The sequence below is a fragment of the Ricinus communis genome, chromosome 9 (assembly GCF_019578655.1).
Source record: "Ricinus communis isolate WT05 ecotype wild-type chromosome 9, ASM1957865v1, whole genome shotgun sequence".
Lineage (NCBI taxonomy): Eukaryota > Viridiplantae > Streptophyta > Magnoliopsida > Malpighiales > Euphorbiaceae > Ricinus > Ricinus communis.
The window spans coordinates 19,921,089-19,944,201 of record NC_063264.1 but is presented as its reverse complement, the minus strand read 5'-3'; the positions used below and the strand labels follow the sequence as shown (position 1 = coordinate 19,944,201).

At 32.2% G+C, this 23,113-nt stretch overlaps 1 non-coding gene across 1 annotated transcript; it reads left to right on the top strand.

Annotated features, from left to right (window-relative positions):
* The first annotated feature begins 12,643 nt into the window (after positions 1-12,643).
* LOC112534757 lies at positions 12,644-12,751 on the top strand. Its single transcript, XR_003079018.1, has one exon. It is a non-coding gene; the product is annotated as a small nucleolar RNA R71 (small nucleolar RNA).
* Positions 12,752-23,113: the final 10,362 nt, after the last annotated feature.

The window sequence follows — 23,113 nt, the reverse complement described above, 5'->3', positions numbered from 1 at the left end:
ATATAAAACAAAAGAAAATTTCATATTTAAAAAAAAAAACTTCAAAATAAAATTTACAAACAAAACAAAAACACAAAATAAAAAAAATCACAAAATACAAAATAAACAAACAAAACAAAAAAATATAAACAAAACGAATCACAGAAGACAAAACAAATTAACAAACACAAGATACTTTTGATAATCAGTCAATATAATAAATTTGGACACAGTTCCCCGGCAACGGCGCCAAAAAAACTTGATGTGTCTTTTTTAGTACTCGCAAGTGCACGAATCGTTCCTATAGTAAGGGTAAGTTCACCACGAGGTCGATCTCTCAAGGAACTATGATGCCACTTATTATAAAGACTAATTATCAACACAAAACAATAAAAGTAAATCTAAACACTCTAAATCAGTATGTTGAGAGGGTAATATTCATAAAGTAAAGTAACTAAACAATAAATAAATATGCAATGCAAATGCAAATACTTATAATCTAAAACTATATGCTAAAGATAGTATTTAATCTAGCCATTTACCTAGTAATCTCCTTGTTTTACTTTAAGCACAGATCTAATGAATGAGATGGTGATGCGCCTTTTTTCCTAAGTCACTCAAGCTAATGATGCAATCTAGGTTTCTTATACCAACATAGATTAAAGTAAAGATGATGTTTCTAATACTTTTAAACCAAAATATTTTCATAACAATTACTATTGCTAAATTAATATGATGGTTAACTAACACTAATAACTGAAATTAATAAAGATATGAAGGTAAAGAAATCATTCATTAAATAAATAAATAATAAGGTTCATACAAAAGTAAAAAAAACTAAACTAAACACTTATGAAAACTAGCCTAACAGATTTAATAAAATGATCATGGTATTAAATATAAAGACAAAAAATAAAAAAGTAAAAAACTCTCTCTAGATCAAGGATTTCTTCAAGTAGGAAGAAGATTGGTCCTCAGTCTCCACTTCTTGAAAAGCTCCTTAGATCCTAAAAAGAGTAATGAAAACTAAAACTAAATGTTTATGAACAACAATAGAGAATTATGGGGAGAATAATGGTGGACAGGTGTCGAGAGCAGGTAGGAGAAAACTCCTCTCCTCTTCTCCCTTCTGAATTAGGTTTTTGTAGAGATATATATAGAGAAGATTCCTCCTCTAAATAAATCTCTCTAGAGATAAGTATACTAATATAAGTCTATCTAATATATAAGAGTTAAAATATTTTAATCTCCATCAAATACTATCCCATAAATAACTCTTAATATAAATTCTAATAATTATATAAAATGACTAAAATATCCCTTGGGCCTCGTAATTAGCAGTTCATGCGTCTTAATCTTAGGCCTTGATACAAACATGTCCCATTAAGCTTCTTTTAATTCCATATTTTTCTCTTTTTGCTAACATATCCTGAAAATAGACAATTAAGGTTAAGTGAGGTAAAAGCACATATTTTCATCATTTTATATATAGATATATATTATTAAAGTTTTAAAATACCCTTAAATATCTATACATAATTTGGACCGATCAATACATGGTTTAAATTGTATTTCAATTAAAATTAGCATTAGATCAATATTAGATTAACATAAATTAATTAGAAAACTATTACTATCATGATTCGTTTTAGTAATTTGGGATATTAGGTGGTGATTTTACATCATTGAGTGTATCGTATGGAAGACTCGGTTTCTTTTCTTTTTTATGCATTATGTTGTCTGAAGGCCAAATTGTTATTAAATTAATTGTTATTTTTTTATGCATCATGTTGGAGTGTCTCTTTTCACATTATGCTCTACGTTTGTCTCTTTTCTTACAATGCTCCACATTTTTTAAAATTTTTTAACACTTTTAATAATTTAAAATTTCAATTTTATAAATATATTAAAATTTTTAATAAAATTAGACATTTAACGTTAAATATATATGTAATAAATTATTAACAATCAATATGATCATTTTAGTAAATATGTTTATCTTCTCTCTCTTCCCATTTTTTATGTTATAATATATATAATGATATAGATATCCAATCTCATTTAGTTTTTATAAAACGTTACCATTTATTATGAAACTCTAATACCAACGTAAATATAATAAAATTATTACTTTCATTTAGTAATTATTCTAAAAAATTTAAAAATAAAATTTGATAATACATAGATATCATATACTAAAAATAAAATAATATAAAGGCACTGTGCATTGGCGATTATGAATACTAAGTATATATGTTTTGTAATTTTTTTAACTTCTTAAGTTTTTTAATTTCTTTCTATTTATTATTTATTACATTTCATAAATGAGAGTTTTTTAATGAATTATTTTAAATTAATAATTAATGAAAAAAATAGATTAGATTATTAGAATTTTTTATAAAATATAATAGGGTGACAAGTAGTATTTATTAATTAAATAAAAAACAATAGTGAGAAAGAAGCATAAATTAAGAATTAAAAAATTTTAAAAATATAATAAAGTGACAAGTGCATTCATTAGTTAAAATAATAAATAATATGTGGCAAATTATTATTAATTTATTCTCTTTATTTTGGTTTTAGTATATATAAATATATTAGTTCTTTATTCACCTACTATGCGCACGTGAGTATTAATAATTGAATTTGTTATTATCTTATGTGTTTAAATTAGTACTCGCAAGTGTACGAACCGAATGGTAGTTCTGGCAAGCTCACCACAAGGTCGATCTCACAAGAAATTGTAGAGCATATATTATAAAGATCAACTATCACACAAAATACTAAAAATAAATATAAATACTCTAAGCCAATGTTTTGATAATGATCTTTAGTTTAACAAAAGAAATTAAATAACCAGAAAATAAATATGCAACTAGAATGATTAATATAAACTATATGATAAAATAGCATTTAGTCTAGCTTTTACTTAGTAATCCACTTAATTCCCTTAAGTCTTAATTTAATAAATGAGATGGCGATGTACTTTTTTTCCTAAGTCACTCAAGCTAATGATACAACTTAGGTTTCTTATACCAACATAGATTAAAGTTAAGATGATGTTTCTAATACTTTTAACCTAAAGATTTTCATAACACATATTACTACTAAATTGATATGATGGTCAACCAATAATAATAGATGAAACTAATGAACATATGAAGGCAAAGAAATCATTCATTAAATTTAAAATATATAAGGTTCATACATAAGTAAAAAGTCAAACTAAACACTTATGGAACTTAGCCTAACATACTTAATCCAACGATCATTGTAATTAAATAGAAAGACTTAAGATTCATAAAACAGAAAACTAAAACTCCCTCAAAATTTAAAGGCTCTTCAAGGAATGAAAAAGATTGGTCATCTTTCTTTACGTCTTCGAAGAACTTCTCTGATTCTTTAAAGAATGATGCAACATAAGCTAGCTAGATGTAGAAGATGATGAACTATAGAAATTTCTGCAGAGAATAATAGAAACCTTCTCTAGAGAGATTCTTATTAGCCGAACAACTCCCTGTTTTAATTAACCTTTACTCCTTGTAGAGATTCCCTTCTTATAATTCATTTCTTAACACACAACTACTATACTTTATCCCTTACTGTCCTAAACAAACTAAACAACTCAAAAGATAATTATCCACTAATTACATAATAATTACTTAAACCCCCATCTTGGGCCTTAATGAATTAAGCTAGGCCTAAATTATTAATAGCCCACGTGTCTGATTCTCGAGCCTTTAATAGTCGCAGTCTAATTAATGCCCATTAATGTGTTTTTAGCTCAAATTCTTCTCTTTGGCAATTATTTCCTGAATTTAGACAAGAAAACTAAAGTGAGGTAAAACACATCTTTCCACCATATTATATATAGAAGTATATCATTAAAGCTCTAAAATACCCTTAAATATCTATATACAATTTAGATCGATCAAATACCCCCACACTTGAACTTTTACTTATCCTTCAGTAAATAGTAACTTAAGAATCAATTGTTGCAAAAAGCAATAAAGCAATACATACTCACCTCAAAAGTACTATTCAAAAGAATCTCACTAATCCAGAAATTATGCAAATCACAGAAAACTTGAATCATAAGAATTTTTCTTAAAAGGTTGTAAACACAATTATAGTTAGTCAAAAGATTCAAGTATTCATCATTTACACATTATTCACAACAAATAGCTTAACTCATTATCAATGAATACAATTATAATGCATAACCCAAATTATGATAACCTTATTCAAGAAGGAAAACTTTAATGTTCAAATAAGAGATCAATAGGCATTTATATTTTTCACTTGCTTTGCAAGCTTTTTTTCTTGAATTTTCTTTTCTTTTCACCCCTTAGATTTACTTGATACTTGGGGTTTCTTTCTTTCTTGATACGTTATGCCTTTTTACGTAAATACAAATATGGGATAATGAATGCACTTGGTTATTCAACAAAATAAAAATCAAGATGCTTTGCATACTCATAATTTCGATTGCCTTTTTACGCGAAAATCAACATTGGTCATGTAGACCCTTGATTACTCAGCAACTAAAACTAGCAGAGTAGAATTATTAACTTAGACCTTTTAACTTACCCATATCATTTCCCACAAATATAGGTAAACCATAATAATAGCAAGGGAATAATAACCTAAATCATACACTTCTAATCATACCCATGTCAAATGCTGCTAAACTACTAATCATGTTCTTATGCAAACAATGAACACTTGATCATTTAAGTGCAATCAACTCATGAGTTCACATTTATATGTGCTTAAAAATCAATTCAAGAACTCAAAGATTTATCATAATAGCATTCTTTCATTGATTCTTTAGTGTAGAATAATAAAAAAAAGCTCAGTATAGAATAGTTTAAAATTTTTTTACAAAAATTAATCAAAAGCTACTAAATGCTTGGTATATATAACAGAATTACTCTAAATCTTTCCCCCATACTCATTGCCATCAATGTCTTAATCATAAACGAAACACATAAAAGAGAAAAAGATAGAGTACTTCCTTTAGAAATTGGAGTACCATTTAATCACCATTGGCCATAAGTAATCATCATCTCGTATAAACCTTAAACAAGCTTTAGAGAACCATCATTAATAAGAACTGATTAGCTTAAAATAAAATATCATAAATAGAACAGAATCCAAAAGTTATTATTACAAAATATATGCATAACAGAAATTCTAAATAGCTATAAAGCATGGAAATCCTAAAATAGCTAAAAATATAAAAGTAAATGCCCTATGGTAACTAGATAGTTAAATCCTAAAAACAAACTAAAAAAGCTTAGTACAAAACTAGAATCAATGATGAGGCGGGGATGATGGTGGTGAAGGAGCATCAAAGTCGACGGATTCGAAGTATAAATCGATTTTCTATGCTTGTCGATGTTGACTCTTCTCCACATTAGCCAATTGAAAATCAAAGGCATCGAGCCGTTGGTTAAGGTTGGTGTTCATCGTTTGTAGTTGAGTTAAAACTTGGTGTCAACCTTGACTACCTCATTTTTGCCCTCTACTTTCTTCACTATCTGATACTTCCTCTGTATCATTGTCTTGGTGGCTCATCTCTAGCCACAGTACTACTACCTCCACTAGATCTGTGCTTAAAAGTAAGAGAACCACCACGACAATTTACCAAATTAGCTCTAATCAATGCATTAGTATCTAAATTTCCTGTGGAGGGTAATGCCTCAAATAGAGAGGACTCCGGATCAAAACTACAAAGATACATGGCCAAACCTGTAACAATATGTCCTAAGCCTATAAAATTCTTAGGTCTAGCCGGTGTCCTTAGTAAACTTTGCATAATAAAGTATATGCCAAAGAAACAGATTTATGGGTATCCAAACACCATAGAATATTTAGTTCTTACTTCGTCACCTTATTTGTCTCTTTCTTACCAAATATGTCTCTACACATGAATTTTGAAATAAGAAAATAACAATGATCATTGAAGACATTATTTGGCATGTTATTAACATCATATTTTTCTTGACTCGTTAGTTTTTTCAAAACATGCCCAAATCAAACTTATAATATTGCTCACAAATACCTCATTCTTTTAAACCGAAAGCTTGGACAATTGCATCAATAGTAACAGTATAATTATGCCCAAACAAACCTTAAACTCCTTGTCATTTGAAGGATCATGATGTAGAGTTATGAAAAACTCTAAAGTTAATTCATTATATGATAGCAATAAATTAAAGGCAAAATCCTTCCATCCTAATCTATCTAAGAGGATTATCATTCTCTCAAAAATATTCAACTTAACTAGAGAAGGAGCATCCAAAAACTTACATGAAACTTGTTCTCTTGAAGCAAGCTAAGGAATTGATTGCCCTCTTCATGAGAATAAAGATCAAAAGGAGCTACATAAGATGCCATTAAGCTTTGTTCTTCATCATGAGAGCATAAGACTATCTCTTTCCCCTTTTTCTTTCTTGTTCTCTCCTTTGGGGGCTATTATTTACCTATGCAATAGGTAGACTAGACATTGGTTGGTAAGATGTTGAAGTTTTGGAAGAAAAATTAAACTTTTTTGTAGAGAGAGAAAGAAAAATGAGGAGAGAGAAAATATGAGGTGGTGTTAATGGAGGAAGGTGATGTTAAGGAGATAAAAGAATATAGTTATATGTGAGGGTTAGGATTTTGGGGAGGGGTGTTTTTGAATTCAAATAAAATTCTTTTTGGTATCTTTGGTTGAAGATGAATAATTTTGGAGTCCTAATGTATTTCAAATTAAAGTTGCTCATCTTTTTTTTTTTCACTCTTTTTTTGGTGTGGTCAGGCCCCGCTACTGTGGCTGCCTCGCGGCTCGCTGCAGGTGCCGCAACTCGTGGCGGCATATGCGGCTCATGGGTGCTTGCCCGCTGCACACCTCGCGGCAACATTTGTAGCTTACAGGTGCCTACCCGCGAGTGCTGTGTTACGGCTCACGGCCCGCGCAAGGGCCTTACGGCAGCACCCGCGAGGTCGCGGCCTGCTGGGTCCTTCCTCGCTACTGGCTGCTGCTGCTTCGAGCTCGTGCGTTCCTGCCATGACTTTACTACGGGCCTATGTGAAATTTCACTACCGCAACGTGGCTCACTCAAATTGAAATTTTTTTTTAACAAAAATAAAATTACATATAATAATAATAAAAAAAAACTAAGTTACCATGGGGACTTGACTAGAATTAAGACTAAATTCCTAACTAAAGACAAGCATTGCAAGGGATACTCAAATCCTAACTAAATGACCTTTATATAATACACATAATTTTATAAATAGTTGAAGTATAATATTGACTAGTAAATTAAGTGTTACCACATAAAGCTCCTTTGTTATACTTGATGATCATGTATGTGCTCAGATGGTTGAATCTCTTGGAGGTTCCTAAAAACAAAGCGAGAAAATACTTTAAATTGAAAACTAAAATAGTAAAAATAGAAAATATGTAATATTCAAATGCTAAATTTATTTCCTATAGCTAGACATTGACAAAGGTTATTTCAAATTAGAGGTGCTTCCATGCACTCCACTTCATGTCCATAGGTCATCCCTTCATAATATGGCTTTAAGGGATGGCCATTAACTTTGAATTGTTCTTGGGTCTTAATGTTACGTAATTCCACCGCACCATGATTGAAAACTATTATTACTTCGAAGGGTCTGTTCTATCTGGATCTAAGCTTTCTTGGAAAAAGTATAAAGCGTGAGTTAAATAATAATACTTTCATTCCAGGGACAAAAGATTTACTAAATAAACTCTTATCATATTACTTCTTGGTCCTTTCTTTGTATAGCTTGTCATTCTCATATGCCTCACTATGCATTGCTTCTAGCTCAATTAGATGCAACAGACGCTCTTCACCTGCTTTAGTTAAGTCCATATTAAGCACCTTAATAGCCCAATATGCATCATGTTCCAATTCGACCGATAAATGACAAGCTTTGCAGTATACTAATCTATAAGGACTCATTCCAATCGGTGTTTTATAAGTAGTTCGATATGCCCAAAGGGCATTATTCAAGTGCATAGCTCAATCTTTTCTAAATGGGCGCACTGATTTCTTAAGTATTGACTTAATTTGTCTATTGCTAACTTCCACCTATCTTGATGTTTGTGGGTGACAAAGTGTTGCAACTCTATGAGTTACTCCATATTTCTTTAGTAACGCGCTAAATGCCTTGTTGCAAAAATGTGCTCCCCTGTCGCTAATGATTGCTCTAGGTGTTCTAAACCTGCTTAAAATATTACTTTTTATGAATCTGCATACTATATTAGCATCAATAGTTCATGTAGCTATTGCTTCTACCCATTTAGACACATAATCAACAGCAACAAGTATATATTCATAACCATGAGAAGGTGGAAATGGTCCCATAAAATCGATGCCCCACACATTAAACAGTTCAACCACAAGACTAAAAGTTTGAGTCGTTTCAGTTTGTTTGCTAATATTTCCACTTCTTTGGCACCTATCACATTTAGCACAAAAAATATGAGCATCTTTAAATAACAAAGGCCAGAAGAAACCTGATTGCAGAACCTTGCAGGCTATTTTCTTACCACCAAAGTGACCCCCATAATGCATTCCATGCAAAAGGCCAAAATGCTTTGCTGCTCATCTTCAGGAACAGATCTTCTAATCATTTGATCAAAACAATGTTTAAAAAAATACGGGTCATCCTAATAATAATGTCTATACCCTGGTAGGAATCATTTTTTTTCCTGCCATGTTAAGTCACTTCTCATAACACCACATGCCAAATAGTTTACAGTGTCAGCATACCATGGCTCATGATTTACTACAAATAATTGTTCATCAGGGAAAGTGTCATTAATTACTTTTTTTAGAACCAAAGTTATCAAAATTCAGAAATCAACTTCGAAAGGTGATCTGCTACTACATTTTCTTATCTTTTATCTCTATATCAAATTCTTGCAATAAGAACACCCACCTAATAAGATCTGAATTTGTCTAGTAAATATACAACAGCTAGAAATTCTTTTTCAGTTGTCAAATAGTTTACTTGAGCATCATCAAGAGTTTTACTAGCATAATATATTACACGTAACGCTTTACCAACTCTTTGGCCTAAGACCGCTCCTATAGCATAATCAGATGCATCACACATGATTTCAAAAGGAAGAGACCAATCAGGTGCCATAATAACTGGTGCACTAGTCAATCTTTCTTTCAAGATGTTAAAAGCAGATAGGCATGCATCATTAAAAATAAAGTTAACATCTTTAGCTAGCAATTTAGTTAAAGGATGAGCAATTTTAGAAAAGTCTTTAATAAAATGGCTAAAAAATCCTACATGGCCAAGAAAACTTCTAATGCCCTTTACTGAAGTAGGAGGGGGCAATTTGGTAATTAAATCAATTTTTGCCTGGTCTACTTCAATACCTTTACTAGAAACAACATGCCCTAGCACAATACCTTGTTTAACCATAAAATGACTCTTTTCCCAACTTAATTTTAAGTTACATTCAATGCATCTCTTAAGTACATGAGTCAGATTGCCTAGACATGCATTAAATGAGGAACCAAAAATTGAAAAATCATCCATAAATACCTTGATGCAGTCTTCTAACATGTCAGAAAAAATAGAAAGCATGCATCTTTAGAATGTTATTGGAGTGTTACAAAGCCCAAAGGCATCCTTCTAAACAGAAAAGTTCCAAAGGGACATGTGAAAGTTGTCCTTTCTTGATCTTCAAGTGTAATGGGTACCTCGTAATATCTTAAAAGTCCATCAAGAAAATAATAAAATTATGTCCTGCTAAACGCTATAATATTTTATCAATAAAAGGAAGAGGAAAATGATCCTTCTTTGTTGCGGCATTTAACTTTCTATAATCCATACATATTCTCCACCCTGTTGTCATTCTTGTGAGGACTAACTCTCCTTTTTCATTCTTAACAACTGCTGTGCTAGACTTTTTAGGCACTACACGAACAGGGCTTACCCAATTACTATCAGCTATAAAGTATATAATACCTTCATCTAATAACTTCTGAACTTTCTTGTTTACAACTTCTTTCATGTTGGGATTAAGTCGTCGTTGTGTATCTCTAACTGTTTTAGATTGTCTTCTAAAATAATTTTATGCATACACATTGTTGGACTAATACCTTTCATATCAAAAATTCCCCACCCAATAGCTTTTTTAAGTCTTCTCAATTCTCTAATAGTTGCTTCTTCCTCTAAAGGAGAAAGATCATAGGCTATGATCACTGGGTATTTATTCTTTTATCCTAAGAAGACATATTTAAGTGTGTTAGGCAACTCCTTAAGCTCAACCTTAGGTGGTTCATTAATAATTTCTGACTTGCTTTCAATGGGTGAATCTAAAGGTTCAGTGCTTTCATCAGGTAACACTGGAATAACTTCATCTAACTTATCATATAAGTCTAAGACTTCTTCATCTAAACATTCTTCATGCTTTTCCAATGTTAATGCAACTTCTAACTTATCATCCTTATCCTATAAATATGTTTCATAAACAAAATAATCCATGCAATCAACATATGAACATTCATCAATTGAAGTGCTAAGAGATATAGTTAGAGAATTAAAAACTTTAAATTCTACAGTCTCTCCCAAGACTGTCATAGTCAGCTTCCCATTGTGCACATCAATAACTGTCTTGGTAGTTGCCATGAAAGGTCTACCAAAGAGTATTGTTTGCTCCTTATCCCTTGTTAATGTACCTTCCATGTCTAGAACCACAAAGTCAACATGCAATCAATATATGAACATTCATCAATTGAAGTGCTAAGAGATATAGTTAGAGAATTAAAAACTTTAAATTCTACAGTCCTCCCAAGATCACATAGTCGGCCTTCCCATTGTGCACATCAATAACTGTCTTGGTAGTTGCCATGAAAGGTCTACCAAAGAGTATTGTTTGCTCCTTATCCCTTGTTAATGTACCTTCCATGTCTAGAACCACAAAGTCAACATGCAATCAATATATGAACATTCATCAATTGAAGTGCTAAGAGATATAGTTAGAGAATTAAAAACTTTAAATTCTACAGTCTCTCCCAAGACTGTCATAGTCAGCTTCCCATTGTGCACATCAATAACTGTCTTGGTAGTTGCCATGAAAGGTCTACCAAAGAGTATTGTTTGCTCCTTATCCCTTGTTAATGTACCTTCCATGTCTAGAACCACAAAGTCAACAGGGATTATCAGTTTTCCTACCTGAATCAGCAAGTCTTCCATTATCACTCTTGGATACTTAATTGACCTATCAGCTAGTTGCAGAGACATGGTGGTTGGCTTCAATTCTCCTAAGCTAAGTTGTGCATATGTTGAATATGGTATCAAATTGATGCTTGCTCCCAAATCCAACATGGTTTTACCAACCTTTTTGTCCCCCATTGTAATATCAATGGTAAAGCTCCCAGGGTCCATCTTAGGAGGTAACTATTGTTAGAGTACTGCACTTGCTGTTTCAGATACTATAACTTTCTCATTGTTCCATATCTCCTCTCGTTGGAATTAAGTTCCTTAAAGAACTTAGCATAAGCTGGCATATTCCTAATCACATCTAACAAGGGCAAATTAATGTTAATCTTAGACAGCATATCAAAAATTTTAGAAAATTGCTTATCATGTTTACTTTTTTTTAATATGTTCGGGAACATAATAGGAGGCTTATAAGGCTCAGCTGCCTTATGAAACTCAGATCCTGAAAACGCCTCCTTGTCTTTCTCTTTCTTCCCAAAATTGGGCTTTATTCTTTCTTCTTTTTGTAAACCTCCTTCAGTTATCTCTACATCAACTAGTCCATCTTCTTTTGATGTACATGCATTAAATTTTGAACATTATTATCAAATAACTCACTATCCTTAAGAACAATGATTGCTTTAGCTTGCTCAGGTTGACTTGACAATTTTTCTTTCTTATTTTCTTGTACCGCTTCAGCAATTTGCCCAATTTGAATTTTCAATCGCTTTATTGAAGCTTCTATGGAATTAGTTTTCTTCTCATTCCTCTCCATTCTGTCATGGGTAGCTGTTATAAAAGATCAGTGTGTTTCCTCCAAACTTGGTTTTCTTTGAGGGGCTTGTCTTTGATTAGGCAATTGAGGGTTTTGATTCCTTGGGTATTGAGGCTCTTGATTCTGATACTGAGGTTGGTTTTGGTTCCTCGGTATTTATGGTGGGTTATGATCGGTATTTCTCTAGGAGAAATTTGAATGATTCATCCATCCTGCATTATAAGTGTTGGAGTATGAATTATTCCTAGGTTGCCTAGGTTGATAAGATTCCATCAAGTTAACCTGTTCATAATCATCTCCTGCATAAGTCTCATAAGATGAAAAAATGTTAGCACCATGACCATAAACACCACATATACCGCATACCTTATTGCTTTGTATATTTTAAGTTGAAGCAAGAATCTTAACTTATTTAGTTAATTCGGCTATTTGCATAGCCATCTCATTATTAGACACAACTTCATTCACTCCTACTTTTTTTGTTCTCACACTCTTTTGTTGTGAATTGGCTCCTAACATCACAAAGATGTCATAAACCTCATTAGCAGTTCTTTCCAGCATAGCAATCCCAGCTGCATTGTCAACCATACATTGGTATTATTGTGTTAAACCATCATAAAATGATAGGTTTGTCATAGGAAGTGGGTATCCATGGTGTGGGCATTGTAGTAAAAGTGATTTGAAGCGCTCCCATACTTCATGAAAGGATTTAGTATCCTTTTGATAAAAGTTAGAAATTTCAGCCCTTAATTCTTTGGTCTTTTGATGTGAGTAAAATTTACTCATAAATTTTTAATAAACTTCATCCCAAGTTCTTAAAGAATTAGAAGGCAAGGTCATTAACCAAGCCATTGCTTTATCTTTTAATGAGTAAGGAAAACATCTCATATTAAATTGATCTTCATTAAGTCCAGATAATGGGAATGTGTGAGCTATAGCATAGAACTCTCTAATGAATGTCAATGCATTCTCACTAGGCATACCATAGAATGATGGAAGTATATTAAAATGGATGTTCTTTAGCTCATAATTCCTAGATGCATCACCTAAGACTATGCATGAAGTAGTATTACCAATTATCGGACGAGCATAGTCCTTCATGGCCATTGCCTTTGAGCTGCAACTTCTCTTTGGTCATTAGCCATTATCTCAACTTTTTCTTCCAACTCTTGTTTGAGCTTTTCTTCAAATTCAATTCCTCTTAGAGGTACAAACTCACTCTCTACCTCTTGGTCTCCTTCTGCTTTTTTAACAGTTGATCTCAAGTTGTAGGAATCTTGAGTTGATGAATCACCTGATCTTGTTGTCCTTCTAGGCATACAAAATCAAAGGAAATATTTCAAAAAAAAATGTAAAAACAGAATTAAAAAATAACACAGAAATAAATAACATGCAAAACAAAAAAAAAACACAAAAATGATATTTAACAATTAATCAAATATAATATTGATACAATTCCCCGGCAACGGCGCCAAAAACTTGATGTGTCTAAATTAGTAATCGTAAGTGTACGAACCGGATGGTAGTTCGACAAGCTCACCACGAGGACGATCTCACAAGGAATTGTAGAGTATATATTATAAAGACCAACTATCACACTAAATACTAAAAATAAATATAAACACTCTAAGCCAATGTTTTGAGAATGATCTTTAGTTTAATAAAAGAAATTAAATAACTAGAAAATAAATATGCATTTAGAATGATTAATATGAACTATATGATAAAATAGCATTTAGTCTAGCTTTACTTAGTAATCCCCTTAATTCCCTTAAGCCCCAATTTAACAAATGAAATGGTGATATGCCTTTTTTCCTAAGTCACTTAAGCTAATGATGCAACTTAGGTTTCTTATACCAACATAGATTAAAGTAAAGATGATGTTTCTAATACTGTTAACCTAAAGATTTTTTATGTGCATAGTTTTACACATATTTGCTTGCATATTATTGTATATTTTCTTAGAAATTATTGTGCTTTTATTCCAAGATCACCCGTGTTTTCTGTTTTTTTGCACTTCAGGAGAATTTATAGGACCATCATCAGTGTTTGAGCAATTATAGATCAATAAGTGCGAAAATGGACGGAAATTCATCAAAATTGGACAAGGGCTCGCATGTCAAACATTAAGCACGGCCTAGGTCAAGGTCGTGCTGATCAGCACGGCTTGGACTCTAGCCGTGACCAACCATTAGCCTTTGATCCTCAAATGTGGCATTTTGGGCATGGTTTCCCAGGCTACCACGGCTTCCAGCACGACCCGTGGTGGCTCAGCACTGGCGGGGGCACGGCTAGGAAGAAAACCTAACTTGCGAGATCCGAAGATTCAGCACGGCCTGGACTCCGGCCGTGCTGGGACAATGATATAAGGAAAGTGATTTCTTGAGCTAGGGCAAGCAAGGAGGAGGAGAGTTTTGGCGGAGTACTGAGTTCGGGAAAGAGTTGTAGAGGGTGAGAATCTCGAAATCGCAAGGTTCCGAGTGCAAAATAGCAGCGGAGCAAATCAAGAGGCAATTGGGAAGATCAATCGTAGTGCATATTCCGATTTGGAGTTGTATATCCAATTCGAGAGAAAAGGATGTACATATTTCATTTTCGTTATTCTTTCATTATAATTGATTTCCTAGTTGTTTTAAACATGAACATGTGTAACTAGATTGGTAAAATCCATTAGGATTTCCTTACTATGTTGGCTTAGTATTAAATTGTTGAATTGCTTGAGTTTAGTTTTGTATCCTTCTTGCTTTCAGTATTAATAAGATAATGTATTATTCATGAGATGTTGTGAATTGTGGTGTTTAAATTGCTTTATGTGATTGAGAAGTTTATTTGGCAATTGGAATTTTGAATAGCAAGAACTCGTTAATAATCACTTAAAGATAAAGATAATTGACTAGCCGGATTAAGAATTAACAAAGCTTAATAGAGGCGGATTAAAGCTTAATGCTAATTTAAGGATCAATCATTAGGAAGAGATTTCAAATTTAGTTTGTTGAGTTTAGGAATTCGGTTATCTCGACCAAATTCAATTAAGAATTCGTTCACGGGTAGCATAATTGGACTCATCAATCCTTTATCTTTTGTTTGATTGCTAACTAGTCTAGGTTCCCTTTGGGTTTGCTTTCTTGTCTTGATTGTTTCATTTATCCATTCATTCCTACATCTCACTTAGAACTCAGCTTGTAGTTATTAATAAATTTAGGAATTATTCATCATTTATTTCAGGCTAATATATCAAAGAACAAAGTAGTAACTCTGGGCTTTCACTTTTCCGAGGGATACGACATTAATACTTTCCATCAGTGCTAGACTGCATCGATAGGTTCACTGCCTTAGATTGTAGCTACAAAAATAGCCTATCAATTTTCATAACACGTATTACTACTAAATTGACATGATGGTCAATCAATAATAATAGATGAAACTAATGAACATATGAAAGCAAAGAAATCATTCATTAAACTCAAAATATATAATGTTCATACATAAGTAAAAAGTCAAACTAAACACTTATAGAACTTAGCCTAACATACTTAATCCAACGATCATTGTAATTAAATAGAAAGACTTAAGATTCATAAAACAGAAAACTAAAACTCCCTCAAAGTTCAAAGGCTCTTCAAGGAATGAAGAAGATTGGTCCTCTTTCTCCATGTCTTCGAAAAGCTTCTTTGATTCTTCAAAGAATGATGCAACACAAGCTAGCTAGATGTAGAAGATGATGAACTATAGAAATTTCTGTAGAGAATAATAGAAACCTTCTCTAGAGAGATTCTTAGTAGCCGAAGAACTCCCTGTTTTAATTAACCTTTACTCCTTGTAGAGATTTCCTTCTTAGAGTTCTTTTCTCAACACATGACTACTATAGTTTATCCCTTACTGCCCTAAACAAACTAAACAACTCAAAGATAATTATTCACTAATTACGTAATAATTACTTAAACCCCCCTTTCTTGGGCCTTAATGAATTAAGCTAGAACCAATCTATTAATAATCCATGTGTCTAATTTTTGAGCCTTTAATAGTCGCAGTCCAATTAACGCCCATTAGTGCATTTTTAGTTTAAATCTCCTCTTTGGCGATTATTTCCTAAATTTAGACAAGAAAACTAAAGTAAGGTAAGACACATCTTTACACCATATTATATATAGAAATATATCATTAAAGCTCTAAAATACCCTTAAATATATACAATTTAGATCGATCATTATCTAAATAATAGAAAATAAATAAAACTAAATTTAAAACAAAAATAAACATCTTTAGTGTAAAAATTAATATAATATTTAAAAATGGAATATTTAGAAATAGAATATTTATTTAAAATTTAGTTTATTTTTTATAAAATAGATTAATGTGTTCACAGTTTGAATCCGGTTATAATTTGTATCCAATTATATTAAGCAAATTTCACAAGTGCATGGATCGCAATAAGTAGTAAAGAGTGAATATGAGCATCGTTCCCATGAGAAGATTGATACTAAGGACTAGCCTTAATCGTATTTTCACAATCTAGCAAAAATCGGATAATTATATGAAGTAAATAATCTACTAAAAAGAAAAGAGAACTTAAAGCTAAATAATTCCTTTTAAAAATTTAAAAATTTAAAAATTACAAATTAGAGTATGGATTTGCTTCATTAGCTATTAATCGAATTACAAGATCTTTTCACAATCCAAATCATTAAGGGTAAATCACTCAAATTACTTAGAGTCTCTCTCGAGCTCATCTAAAAATACCAAAGTTAATTACAGTATATTTTCATTGTCACATTAATTTACTAGGATTCATTAAGTTCCTTAGCAATTTATTACTCCTCGAAGAATTTGTCTACTTTCGTGATCGAGGTTCCTAAGTTTTACAAGTTTATGAGCTGATAAATCATGCAATTTTCATTATCTCTAATTTACCCAAAAATAAGTATTTAATCAAACCTAAAATCAAATACAAGAACAATTAAAAGCAACTCATAAAATTGATTGAAAATTAATTTATTAAAAGAAAATTAAGATCCAAACAAGTAATAGACTAGCTATGCAAATCCAAATCCTAAGAAGAGTTTAGCCACGCATAATTAATTCAAACTCTTGAATCTTTATACAAATCTTCTTGATCTTCTTGAATGTGTCTTCCAAAGTTTTGTCTCTATGATTTTAATTATTCAAAATAGTTATTTATCTCCCCTTTTATATCCTCGACTTAAAAAAAAAATCCTATTTTACCCTAAATTTTTGAGTTTCTTTGGAATGAAAACCTTTTTTTTTACACGGCTTCGAACACGACCATGTCACATCATTTACTTTACGACACAGCTTGGCACACGCCCATGTATGATCCCATGATGAGTTTTCATAATTTTTTTAATTTGGCCACAGGTTCAAGCACGCTCATATGATATCCATGCATCATACTCTTTAGAATCCAAAGGTTGACACGACTTCTAGCATGGTCGTGTGTCAAGTCGTGCTTCTTGATTCTTCTTCCAACGTGCAATATGGGCACAAGCACGCCCGTGTGTAGTCATGACATAACTTTCCTTAATCATTTAGGATTTCTTTTTAATCTTTCCTAAAAAAGGAAAAAATTTATTAAAATCAAATACAAATTCCTAAATAAATAAAATACTAGAATATAGATACAACTTAAATAAATTCCTAATTGAACATAAATTCTTTCTAATTAAAATTAACTAAATATTCAAAATCATTAAAATTCAACTAAAAGACATGTGTAAAATTATACACAACAAACTCTAGTTCTAATCCACCTAATTATTTATTTAATATTTCAATAAAAGTGTCAAATTTAAGTAAAAATATAAAATAAATACTCATATTATATTAAAATAATAAGTAACGCTTGCTAATATTTTTTTCTCTTTCTTAATCTTTAATAATAATCTTTAAGTCGTTAATATAAATATAGAAACTGAAGTGATAATTAATTTGTTATAAGAATAATTTTAAATAAATAGTGATTAATCTAGGTATGCATTGTAAATAAGATGAATATATATATAATACATACAAATTTATATTGTTGATATATTTTTAAACCTCTAAAACTAGTCTTAATTATCCCACAAACATACATGCAAACTCTATATACCCCACAAACATTCACCCCCAACAACTACAAATTTACCGGCAGGCTCTGGTACTCTAGCCGGCTCATCTCAACCCATCCAAGTCCCTTCCCCTCAGGTTATTATACCTCAATATAATACCCAGATGCAGATAATACAACAACATTGCTAAAATCTTTTAAGCAAAGCTATGATGAGCTGCCCACCATCAGCTGCATAAACAATCAAAATCAGCTATCATATTACCAAGGGACCATAAGTCTAGACAACATCATCCAACACCTAGAAGGAGCAACTCCATAGGTGATCAATTCTATAGAAGAGCAACATAACAAATTAAACCAAACAATAAGGGATCAAGAGGCCAACTCAATTTCAAGGAGTCATAATACGCAGTGGAGACAAGCCTTTGAGGATAATATGAACAAGAGAATTTCTGAGGCTTTTCAATAGATGAAAAGAATAAAGCCTTTAAGGGAGGACATCTCTATAGTTGGAAATCCTCTAGCAAAGAACATCCTTATAGCTAAGTTCCCTATTGGATTTAAAATGCATGTATTAAACTCATACAATGGTCTAGGAGATCCGGAGAGTCATGTCTCAAATTTTCAGATCAAGATGGGACTGCAAGATGTAACTGATTCCATTCTATGTAGAGTATTTCTTACAACACTCAAAGATGCAGCTAAGAAGTGGTATAAAAGCTTTCGAGAAGTCTGTGCAGGATTTTAAGCAATTGGATTCAGCCTTCCAAGCACTCTTCATTACTAGTGTACCTCAGAAGAAGAGTTTTAGCAATTTTGAAAGGTATGTTAAGGGAGAAATGGAGAGGTTAAAATATTTTATGGAAAGATTTAACAAGGAAGTTGTTCAAGTGGAAAGGTTAAACCACGACTAGAGCTGAGCAAGGATCGGTCCAATTCGATTATTTATAAATCACCAGTACCGTACCAAAACTCAATTCTTTTAAAAATAAAAGTACCAGTATTGTACTAAACATAAACGGAACCATACTGAATTGAACCAAATTTTTTTAGTTCAATACAATTCGGTTCGGTGCTATTTCTAGTTCTAGTATTTAGAAAAATTATAACTTTAAATCTTATCTTTAATCAAATACATTAAAATGATTAACATCCAAATAAAACTAGTATGAGAATTAAAATTATATAGAATTGCAATCACATTCTTGAACGACTTGCTTTGCAATTTAGTCCACTTGCAAATATAATAATTTAATATTCAAATATAAAATATTAAAATATATATTATTGCTAGCATAATAATATTTTGCAGATGGCTAGCATTAAAATAAAAAATTACAAACTTTATATAGCACTAAAATATAAGTCTGATTTTAAGTGTGAGAGATATGGTTGTTTAGGGTTTGTAAATTAAGAGCTTAACTGTGAGAGAATAAGCCTATGAATTGAGATTTGAGACATGCGGCTGATTGTCGTAGTAGATGGTATTAATGAAAAGAAATTAGAGCTTGATAAATAGTAAATTAGTAATATAGTATGCACTACACAACAAATTATATATATATATATATATATATATATATAATCACATTTTTTATAGCATATAAAGTATATTGTGATATAGTTATTCTTTTATAGGTATTATTTATATGATAAATATAATTATTAACAAATATATGTAAAAAATTTGATTTTGCAGTTTGGCCTAGATTAGTACAAAATGGCTAAGTTCTAATATGGTTATAGTACAGTTATTACTAAAGAGCTAGTACCAAATCGTGATAGTAAAATATTTTCGAATAATTTCAATTCGGTTATAAATTTTTTTTGGTTATTTCTGTTTTAGTACTTTTCTGTACGGTTATTCGGTTCAGGCGAGAATCACTGAGATCTATGCTCACCTCTAACTATGACACAACAATAGATGATATGACCGATTATACCAGCATGACTAAGTTCAAAGACTCTTTCACTACTGATCCACTAAATACATATCAAAAACTCATGGAAAGAGCATGGAGCTTTATACGATCAGATGAGGATTACCGAACAAGTAAGAGGAAGGATGTGGACAGTAGAGAATATAAAAGCAAAAATGAACAGTCTAGAATAGCAAGGCGAGATGACAATAGGCAGGTAGGTCTGACCGAGGATCAGATGGTCGAGCAAGGTATAAGTTTGAGAAGCCAAAGTATGTTCCTCTGAATAGCTCTTGATCAAATATTCGGATGCACATTTAGAGGAACAGGGGGAAAATATATTGGCTAAGACCTATGAGAGAGGAGAGTTCTAATAGTAGAAACAAAAGCAAATATTGCAAGTTCCATGGCCAACATGGATACGAGACAAGATTATAGAGATATGAAGAGAGATATAAAAAGATTGATCCAAAGAGGTCATCTGAAAGAATTTATCGATAAAAGGGATGATCATCCAATGAAGGATAGAAGAGATAGTGATAAAGACAAGGGTGAAGCTAAAGTTAAAAAGGATGGAGAAATTAAAACAATTTGAGGAGAAACAATATACATTATAAAAACTAAGAAGAAAGAGAAGAAACGGAACAGGGTAAACATGATAGAGACATAAAAGCTTAACCCTGCAGTTATCTTTACTAATGTAGATGCTAGAGTAGACATATCTCATTCAGAACCATTAGTAATCTCAACCTACATTAAAAACTTTTGGTGAGGAGAATTTTAATATATCATGGCAGCTTGGTGAATCTGATCACCCTTGAGACTTATAAGGCACTAGAGGGAGAAATTCTATATTTAAAGCTTGTCCCTACTCTGCTGCAAAGGTTAGAAGGACAAACAATATAACCAGAAGGATAATTTTGGCTCAATCTAGAGATGGGGGAGGAAACATGAGAGAAAAGCAATAGGCTAAAAGGCTAGAGAGTCAAAGTTTAGTTCATGGTGGTCAACATCCTTTTTCCCTATAATGCCCTTTTGGGACGACCATCTTCATTGAGGAAAAAGCTATGACATATGTTTCCTACTTAAAAAATGAATATGCCTACACCAAAGGGAGTTGTCACTATAAGAGAAAACTAGAAGATGGTCAGAGAATGCTATGTGACATCTCTAAAAGATGTATATGAATCATTACCAATGGAGAGCATAACCGAGCAACCTAGTTAGAAGGGTTTAAAGGCAGAACCATATGGAGAATTAAGGTTACTCTCACTTGGAGGAAAACTAGAGAAGAAGGTAATGATTGAGACAAATTACTTGATCAACTCACTAAAGAAATAGAAGCGGTTCTCCTCGAGAGAAGAAGTTTGCTCGCGTTAACTCTAGAGGAGATAGAAGGAGTTGATCCTTCTTTTATGTCTCATAAGTAGAACATGGATCTGAAGTACAAACCAGTAAAATAAAAGAAGAGGAGCATGCACTTGAGAGACAGGTGACGATTGCTAAAGAGGTGAACAAACTCCTAAAGGCAGGTTTCATTAGGAGAGTTATATACCCATTATAGGTGGCCAATGTAGTTTTGGTAAAGAAAGCCCAATGATAAGTGGAGGATGTTATGTTGACTTCACATACCTAAACAAAGCTTAACCAAAGGATAGTTATCCTCTGCCAAACATTGATCAAATTGTAGATTCAACGAGCGAGTATAAGGTGTATAGCTTCATAGATGTTTTACAAGGCTACCACCAAATACCCATGTTCAAGAAACATGAGGAAAAGACTTCCTTTATCACTTATACTAGGACTTATTGCTATAGAGTTATGGCATTTGGTCTAAAGAATGCGGGAGCTACATACTAGAGGATGGTAATTACAATGCTTGAAAACCAAATAGGCAAAACCATCAAAGTCAATATTGATGGCATGATCGTCAAGTCAGAGAACCATGCGAGAGGTCTGAACAGACATCATATGAAGTTCAACTTAGATAAGTGTGCATTTAGATTCTGAGTAGAAAAATTTCTCGAATTTATGGTTTCTTAGAGAGGTATAGAAGTAAATCACGAGAAGATTCGAGAAATAATAGACAGGAGAGCAACGGGCAATGTAAACAAAGTACAAAGACTCAATAGGAGAATAACAGCTCTGGGGAGATTTATCTCTTGCATAGCTAAAAGATGCTTGTCATTCTTCCAGACACTGAAAAGTCAAAAAATTTCAGTGGATAGAAGAATGTCAAAAGGATGTTGAAGACTTGAAGGCATTCTTGAGCTCCCCAGCTTTGCCGAGCAGACCAATGCTCGGAGAAACTCTGTACTTATACTTGTCAGCAACTAATAAAACAATAGCTTATGTTCTGATAAGGGAAGAGGAAAATGAGCAGAAAAGGATATACTATATGAGCAAAGTTCTGAAAGGAGTAGAGATAAAATACACTAGTATAGAAAAGCTAGCAATTACAATGATCATGATAGAAAAAAGTTGTGACAGTATTTGCAAGCTCACACAGTTATTATTAGAACTAATCAACCTCTAAGAAAAGCTCTCCAATTACCAGATACCTTAGGAAGATTAATACAATAATTAGTCCATATTGGAGCCTTTGATGTTAAATATGACCCATAAATTGCCATAAAAGCTCAGATCTTGGCAGACTTTGTGACAGAGATGAGCATGCCCAAAATCGAGGAACACCTAGCAGAAGAGCTAATCATTTAGAAGTTGTATGTGAATAGAGCTACAAATGTTGATGGAGCAGGAATAGGGGTAGTCCTAAGAGGACTGAACAATGTGTTATTTAAATACTCAGCTAGGTTGTTCTTAAAAGCATCTAACAATGAAGCAAGGTATAAGGCTTTGCTCGCAGGGTTAAGGATGGTGAAGGTAGTCCAAGTAGAATATCTCAAAATTAAAAATTGACTCACAGCTTACAGTCAATTGAGTTATGGGTTCATATGAAACAAAAGATGAGGACTTAAAATAGTATGTCCACTGAGCAATAAGAGAATAGAGAATCTAATACACTTGCTGAGAAAGCCTCTCAAGGAATAAAGTCTGAGAACGTCCCCACAGAAGCATTAAAAGAGCCCAGCATAAGCAAACCTGAGCAAGTGTTGGTCATTTAAG